Below are 8,358 nucleotides of genomic sequence, written 5' to 3' on the forward strand. Positions count from 1 at the left end.
GAACAGTAAGGAGTACACAACGGGCAAAAAAAGTACCAAGGAATACTCCAAAAACCATCTCATTCGGGCGTTAAATTTTTGAGACAAACGTCTTCAACTACGTGGAGTTCAATCACTCAGTGTTGAATACAAATCACAAACGATGATGATTTTAGGACAACACTCAATATTAAATGAGTTAAATTTGTAAACAAGACAGACGCCTCAGTGTAGGAGCTTTTAACGCTTTCGCAAAGTGAAGCTACTGTAACTATTGCTATTCCACCTGATTGTGATGCTAATTCATCGTAGATTAACATCCTCCCCCTTCCCCTTTCGCGCGATTTTGTCGGGTTTATTCGGCCGTTCGCTGTGGGTGAAGAGACGCTTCCTTAGAACACCAAATTCATCCCATGAAGGCAACCATGTAAGCTATTCCAATATCTTCGTTGTACAGATTAATCACCTCTATTTTGACCTCGTGAGTAAATGTCCGCGAGTAGCCTTTGACCATTTTCTTTATCCCTGCTCTAAAGTAAACTCCTTTGTTATGAAGCATGAAAAGAGGAAAATCACAGAGTCAACAAACTCTTACTTACAATAAACCATAAAACGCAAGATCGAAGTTTTCTAACCTATCCACTTTCAAAAGTGCTTATGATGGAAGTTAAAATCTCTGGACGTTTGACTGCTCCGTGTCCGTTAATAACCTTTGGAGGGTGGGAAGGGGGAGGTAGTCGGTAAGACTTCTAAAATGATAAATAGAGTCAGGCACACACATTCCCACAGACGAATTCGAAATACAGACGACAAAGAGAACAACTCAGAAGACTATGAAACATTTGTTATCAGTTGCAAGTGCCATCTGATAGCCTTGGAAATCAACACTGTTCCTTAAATCGAGCGGATGTAAAACTACTGTAACAAGTAGATTTACTTTTTTTGCATCCTCACCTGCTATGGAATTTATCAGGTGCTTCCTGTCTCAAGATGAAAATCTAAACAAAGCTCAGCTCCAATTCCGATGCCAAAGTAGTTATTCATCGTAAAAATACTAGGATCGTCCTCTCTTCCTCCCATCGAACCAAGTGCGCTGTCGTTTGACAGTGTGTCAGGAACGTTAGTGTCCACTGAGTCAAACATGACACACCATCTATCAAGAAACACTTCGTGAGCCTGGTCAATGGCTATGAGTAGCGATACAGGACTCTCGCCGCCAGAGTAACCACTTCCCCAATGGAGGATACGAGAGAGATCATTACCTGTACGTTTACAATCTAATTTAGTTTCCCAAACATTAGCTATCCACTAAGAAGAACACTAGAGAGATCAGTACATGCAAGCTGAGAATCTCATCCAACCTCCATCTCAATCTGTATCCACTAACGAAATCACCACAAAGAAATTATATATCGCGAGAGGGGAGTGGGTATCAGTCCTTCCCAACAGAGTATAAAGGGGGAACATTAGAAATTGACTGAGGAATCTTAAGAATATTAAAATCCCTCATGGGCGATGAGTAATGGCCTGTCCCGAAGTCGAGAATCTCAGGCAATTTCCAAGCTATTCTCCATCTACTATGCTCCGAGGAAGGGCTAACGATTGAAACGACAGGTATTCAAAATGCGCCATAGCGGTTTGTCTATCACTGTAAACCTCTAGTTGTCAACCACGTGCTGGAAACGCTCATTTAATTGTCACATGAAGCATTAAGCTTCGAATAATTATCGATGATCGTTCGTTGATCTTCTTTTAAATACAAAGGCTGTTGAGGCCTAAAAAAATTAAACTGGAAAGTTTGCACGACTTTTTGAAGTGTCCATCACTTAGAAGCACGTGAGGCAAAGTCGAGGTTAGTTTTAGATTTCCATCCGATTGACCAAGTTTGTCGCATGAGTGTTGAGATCGATCACACAGCCCAGTAAAACAAAACCTACTCAAGGCTTTATGTTCGACTCTGGAAAGAAATTTTCTCTAACTCGCAGTTTACAGGAGTCACTTGTAACAATCCACTTACCAGTGCCAAGAGGAAGTACTGCTGATGCAGGTAACTTACACTTCAACTCTTGAACAACATCATCCAAACACGACAACACCCAGCCAACTGTCCCATCGCCACCACAGATCAAGACACGAAAATCAGGAATAGATCTGAAAGCGTAAAATCTGAAACAAACACAATAATCAATTCTAGACCACGGGACAAAGATGAGAGAAGAAAACACGGCTCGTAGCATTGGGTATAAAATAGCTCTAACTGATCAAGATGCAACGGAAACGACAAAATTAGATTTGTATCACTTAATTTTTGTTATGTAAATACACAAATCAGTTTTCGAACTGCTACGTACTTAGTAATGAATAAACTTCAACTTCAATTGCAAAATACACTTTTCTAGATACGAAGGGCAGGAGTTTAACATACCCTAATAATGGGCCTCCTTCTGTGAGGCTGTACACTTGATGAGGGTTGAGCAGTCTCTGGAAAGCTGCTGACATGTCGGCCCCCTGACCACCTCCACTTCTGGAGTTAAGCAGTACTAGAAGGGGTTGGCTCCCAGGGGGGAACAGCCCAGGCTACAAGAAGGAAGAAACAAAAACGACAGGATAAGAATAGCTCCTATTTTGATTCAGGTCAATCCTTTTTTTTTTAGCTTTTTTTTTTTAAGTACTTCCAGAAATACTCTAGAGAAAAACCTTTGCTCTTGAATTTGCAGCTACTTATATGGATAGTGGGTAGGACTCTCACAAACAGCTCTTTATTGTCCATAGTGGAGTTTTTTAATTTATTTACAGCATCTGCTGCTGTGTCAGCAGCAGGAAATAACACAGACACCATACCTGGAAAGAGTTACAATTTCAACATTGGGTGACGTAATTAACGGTAAAAAACTAAAAAAACAAAAGAAAAAAATAAACTTCCTCAGTCGTGTTTGCCATATGACCAGCTTCGCGAGCGAGTGTTTTTATGCCATTCCTGATTTCTGATTGACAAAAGCGGCGGTTCTACTCTCGCAGGATTGTCTATCGAATTCCACAAAGTAAAACTCAATGACTTATCTTTGAGTTATCAAAGATAAGTCACTGATATATATCAAATGCATTATCTTTCATCCACGGCGTAAACAGATTGATCTCTCCAAAGTTAACATCTATATAAATAACACTCCTGCAACCCGGGTGGAGAAATGTCATTGTATAATTAAATGCAGCCGGTTTACATGCCACGTAATTCTTAGGCAGTCTCGCATGCCACCAGGCAGCAGTAATGGAATTTCAAAGTACGCATTGCAGTCTGTCAAAACGAAGAAAAGCACGTAAGGCATTAAATATGCATAAAAAGGACCTAGCACTCGGTCCAAATGCTTCATCAAAAAGAGCTAACCCCGCTTTCTTATAAATTAACAATGGGACACAACCTTAAACGAGATCAAAGCTAATCAGAACACAGGATTCGCCTTATCTTGCCCATCGGCACTGCCAGCGATATTTAGTAATTAAACCCCTTCGGGCGGCTGGTATGTCGGCTGATAATGTCCGCGGCTGAGAGATTGTCCGAAAAATGAGTATTTGGCCGAGAAGCGAAGCCTTGAGGGCAAATATGAAATTTTGAGGACAATCTCTCAGCCAAGGACATTATCAGCCGACATACCAGCAAGCCAGAACAGGGTTTATTTATTTTATAACCCTCCCATTAATTTCCGCATCGCAATTAAACTGCGCGTAACAAAAGAAGCCAGTGGTGATCTGATGGCGAATGCGCGTGATTGACGCGAGCAAGCAAAAAAAAAAACGAGTTTGGTTTCCTTCCATGTAAATAGGAGAACAGAAAAGTTGAAACTCTTGTGTTGTTTATTTTTTTTTTGCACGGAAAAAATAGGACAAATATCGACGCGGACGGGGGTTATTGCGTGATAACTGTCCCGTGATTTTGCACCACGTGACGTAAAGTAACCAATAAAATCGCGCAAAAATTAATGGGTGGGTTATAAACTGTAATAATACTTGTGTAAATAGATTCATGCACTGAACTTTAGAATCTAGTAGCTCACCATAACTTGGAAACACTATTCATTACATACAAACTGTTAATTGAAATGAAGAAAGAGGATGATTGTAACTTTAGAGGAAGTCAATTGGAAGGTGACAAGACAGGGAAGGGCCTCACTCAGATAATTAAAACAAACAAACAAACAAAAAGATGGGAGAATTTTGTAAGAGTCCAAAACAAAGAAAGGGGTCAACTTTCGTGAGCGAGGAGAGGAAGGCGATTTCCTGAGGAACGTTCAGTCAGTTAAGGAAATATAAAGGTAATATAGTCCGTGAGGAAAATGTCATTTACATTGAGAACTTAAAACAAAAGCTATCAAAGTCCTCCCAATTGATAGCCTTTACAAAGTTCAAGGGCTTATTATTAGTTTGAAACAAAAGCTGAACATTACATGCATTCCAAAGTCCTACTGATTAATAAACACATCTTACTTTTCTACTATCCATCAAGGATTTCCATGGACAGTCATTGTGTTCCATTCTTCGTTCATGGACTGATAATTCAATAAGAATAAAAGTGGTGTGAACTGGCACGTTAGTTATCAAAAGTGCTAAATTTGAAATTGAATGCACTGCATGGAGTTCTATGAAGAATTTGCGTGTAATTTTCTACACACGTTTTCGTGTATTTCTTTTACTCGCGCGTAATTTGCGTGTGAATTCCGTGCAATATGGCGGATTTACAAGCATAATACGCTCGTGTAATGCTGCTATTCTTTCAGTCGGTATTATGTACAGTATTGAGTTAATAACTAAAGCAAATGTCCTTATCCCATTATTACCTCAATTATGAAAAATGAGTTTACAAAAATCTACATAAAATGGGATATGTTACCTCCTTGAGTCAGGTGTACTTCAGTCAGGGAAAGTCATTTTCATTGGCACCCTGTGCATAAGAATTAATTTCATATTTAACAGAAAACCAGAGGAATTCCATTCAAACTTCACTCAATTAGAATTTAATTTATTTTAAGTTGCATTAAAAATCAGTCCTGTGAAACAAAAAGAAAGATTGAAAATGTCTCAAAAGATTGGACTACATAATGAGGAGAAGAGTGATGGAAGTGAACTGAGAGAAAGGATGAGAGTGAGAAAAGAGAGGCAAGGAAAAGGAAGCATGGAAGGGAGAAAGTTAGGGAAAGAGGAAGGGAACAAGGGACAGAGCGGAAGCAGTGAAAGAAAGGAGGGAGGAATTGAGAAGCAATCAAGAGAAAGATGAAGGGGTGAGAGGGGGGGAAGGGAGAAAGCAAGGAAGAAAGGGAGGGAGGAGAGCACCCTAAAAATTGATCACATAACGCACTGAAACTTGACACAAACCTTTAATCCCAATTTTTCTAAAGCAGCACTTATCACATCTGTAACAGTTGTCTGTACAGTCACTGGGATTGTCTTGAATGTTCCTGCTGCACTGTATTGGGTATGTTACAAAACAATTAGTTCACTATATTCAAACACCCACAGCTGAGGAAAAAATGCAGTTTTGTCCTTACATGGAGCATGTGGGTGGTTAATGTTACGAGGATCGAATTATTTTACTGAATCTGTCATGCAATCCCAGACTTTTCTAGAATTATCTATAATCTGTAATATTCCAGAAACTTCTTTCATGTGACTCAGCAGTTTCCAAAAATAGTACAACTTGTAATACGCTATAAATAGTAATAGAACATTCTAGATAACTAAAATAAATGTATAAAGGCTGGCTTGTGAGAAGTACAAAAGGATTTGCCTGAGGGCTTACCCTCGTGGCTTGCTGACTGAACTTTTGGAAGCTATGATATGACGAGGCTATGACCTTTTGACCTTGCGATATCCGGAGAGAAGAAAGAGAAGAAAAATGCGAAAGCCAAGAGAGGAAGGAGATAAAGAATTTAGGGTTCACTATGAAGTCCTCCGGAAGAATTTGTGTACACAGAAAGAAAACCATGAATCAAGAAAGCCAAGCGCTGTGGTCTTCAGTCGGCGGATGTTGGAATTGGAAGTTAATCAAGACGACAAACACTTACATGGCATGAAGGATTGTAAGCCTACTTTATGACCTGCTTAACTTAATCTTTAACCTAAGTAAATTAGACAATATAAAACTAATTAAATAATAGTTAAAATGGGTAACTGCTTGTTGTTACATTTTTGTTGCATGCCATATATCATACTCGGGAGTCTATTTTCATATATGCTTTGTTAGCGGACATTTGTTGGTCACTCGTGCATGTAACATGAAAAATTTGAGAAAAAAAAGGCAATCAGTACACACAGATTTTCAACATTCTAAGAGGGGGATGTCTCTCAATTTACCAAAGAAATGTTTCAGCATCAACAAATTATGCAGACAGGACTGATCAATTTTCATGAACTAGAGCCCTGCACAGGTATCCCAAAGATCATGGTTTCAAATCCCATACGGGCCTGAATTTTTTTCAGGGCTTATTTCCACTACTCTATAAGTAGGGTTTATTACTACGAGGCTCACTTTCCTATAAAATTGAAGACTTCATAAACCAGAGAGTACTTTGAATATTTCTGCCAGACTCCTGCAAAATCACACCAATCTCCCAATATGACATAACTCGCAGAGACATGGGCTTGGCCCTTAGACCCCAAAGAGTGACAAGCATCTACTTCATCCTCACAGTACCCCCCTGAGTCACACCTTAAGGTCACGAGAGTATAGAAAATGATCACCAACTAAAGAAGCTATTGATTGTTAGGCAAATTCATTTTGTCAGCACCATGGGAAAGTTGTACAAAACAGTATGGAGAGTATGTAATTACTGATGTCAGGGTATAAAATGGTTAAGAGTATGGCCTGATTCAAATTGATCCTTTTCATGACATAAACATTGTACCAGCCAATTAAAATTTAATAATGATCATAATTACAATTACTAACTTTATCATTCCTGGGTAAAATCCTATATATCCTTTCCATCTATCTGCACCCTGCAGTGGGGAATTGATTAAATGAAGAGAACAAGTTTAAATATCCAAAAGCGAGAACCATGCTGACTTGTAACCTTGTTTTACAGGAAAAATATTATTTTAAAAAATATAATGATAGGAGTACAGCTAGGTAAGGGAATGGCTGGTAGACTCAGAATAACTAAAAAGCTAATCAGTCTAGATAACATACTGGTAATAAATCAAACAGTAATACTTAGATTTTGGGTAGTTGACTACAAATGAAAGAAGAAAAACAAAAAGGAAAAGAAGAACAAAAAGTGTGAGGTAAAAATAAGATAAAAAAATAATATCCAGAAATAAATTAACATGGCAATAATTAAGAAGAACACAAAGTATTACATACACTGTTACAGTTACTGTAGTAAAATGGACATATCCAACAATATGAACCCTTTAACCCTAAGAGTGATTAGCATCTAATTTCTCCTTACAGTATCACCCTTGACTCAAACATTAAGGTTGTGATCAACAACTACAAAAGCTCTTGATTGATAAGCAAACTCTCCCTGTCAGCAATATAGGAAATGTATAGAGAACAGTATGGAGAATATCCATACTGATGTATGGGTGATGGGGTGTTGAAAGGGTTAATAGTAATATCATGTGATCTAGTTAGCATCTGACTGGTTTAGGAGAAGGTGCAAGATAATTATATAAGGTATATCACTCAATCCTCTACTAAAAAGCTGTCAATGTGACAGTAATGTAATTGAAACCACATCAACCTGAATATATTTAGAACACTTTCTTAGGCCAATAATTATGATCACTACAATCCTACCTTCATTTGAAGGAAGATTAAAGGTTTGGATGAATTTCTTTCAACAAACTGATGAGGTTTCTCTTCAGGATCAAGGGCATGTTCATTCTCTTTAAACAGCAAGAGATAAAAATTTAAAACACCAAAATATGCTGGTTCTAGAAGACTTTGTAGAAAACGAAATGCACCAGGTGGTAAATAAGGATTATTTCAATCACATTTTCAAAAAGAAATCAACCTATTTGCTAATGAGAGTGATCAAAAATTAATTTCTCCTTACAAAAAGTGATATGTTGACCAGCAGAAAGGTAAGGAGAGGGAAAAACATATCAAACTGACGCAGATTTCAAAGCAGTTTCTCAAGGAGAAAGTTATAACTAAAGGAATGTAATGCAGACAGTGAAGAGAATGGAGATTTTGAACTTCATCAGAGTCCTTGTTATCTCACCTTTATCAACAGCTCTCGCAAGGTAATAATTGCTGGGATTATCTGTGGTGTGAAATTTTTTCAGGGCTTCTTCCTAAGAAACCATTGCAAATAAAAACCAGTAATGCTAAAATTTGAAGCTGCAATATTATGATATAATACCCTTTCACTTAATTAGTCT

At 38.1% G+C, this 8,358-nt stretch overlaps 1 pseudogene across 1 annotated transcript in view; it reads right to left on the reverse strand.

Annotated features, from left to right (window-relative positions):
• Positions 1-929: 929 nt before the first annotated feature.
• LOC148742882 (putative diacylglycerol kinase 3) overlaps positions 930-8,358 on the reverse strand; it is an 8,986-nt pseudogene continuing 1,557 nt past the window's right edge. Inside the window, exons 4-12 of the transcript XR_015996722.1 lie at positions 8,199-8,271; positions 7,772-7,860; positions 6,920-6,969; positions 5,347-5,437; positions 4,865-4,915; positions 4,462-4,523; positions 2,405-2,556; positions 1,997-2,145; positions 930-1,241 (exon numbers count right to left, since the gene is read on the reverse strand). The product of XR_015996722.1 is annotated as a putative diacylglycerol kinase 3 (transcript). The remainder of the gene's footprint in view (positions 1,242-1,996; positions 2,146-2,404; positions 2,557-4,461; positions 4,524-4,864; positions 4,916-5,346; positions 5,438-6,919; positions 6,970-7,771; positions 7,861-8,198; positions 8,272-8,358) is intronic.

This window comes from Stylophora pistillata, chromosome 1 (genome assembly GCF_964205215.1).
Source record: "Stylophora pistillata chromosome 1, jaStyPist1.2, whole genome shotgun sequence".
In the NCBI taxonomy this organism is placed as follows: Eukaryota; Metazoa; Cnidaria; class Anthozoa; order Scleractinia; family Pocilloporidae; genus Stylophora; species Stylophora pistillata.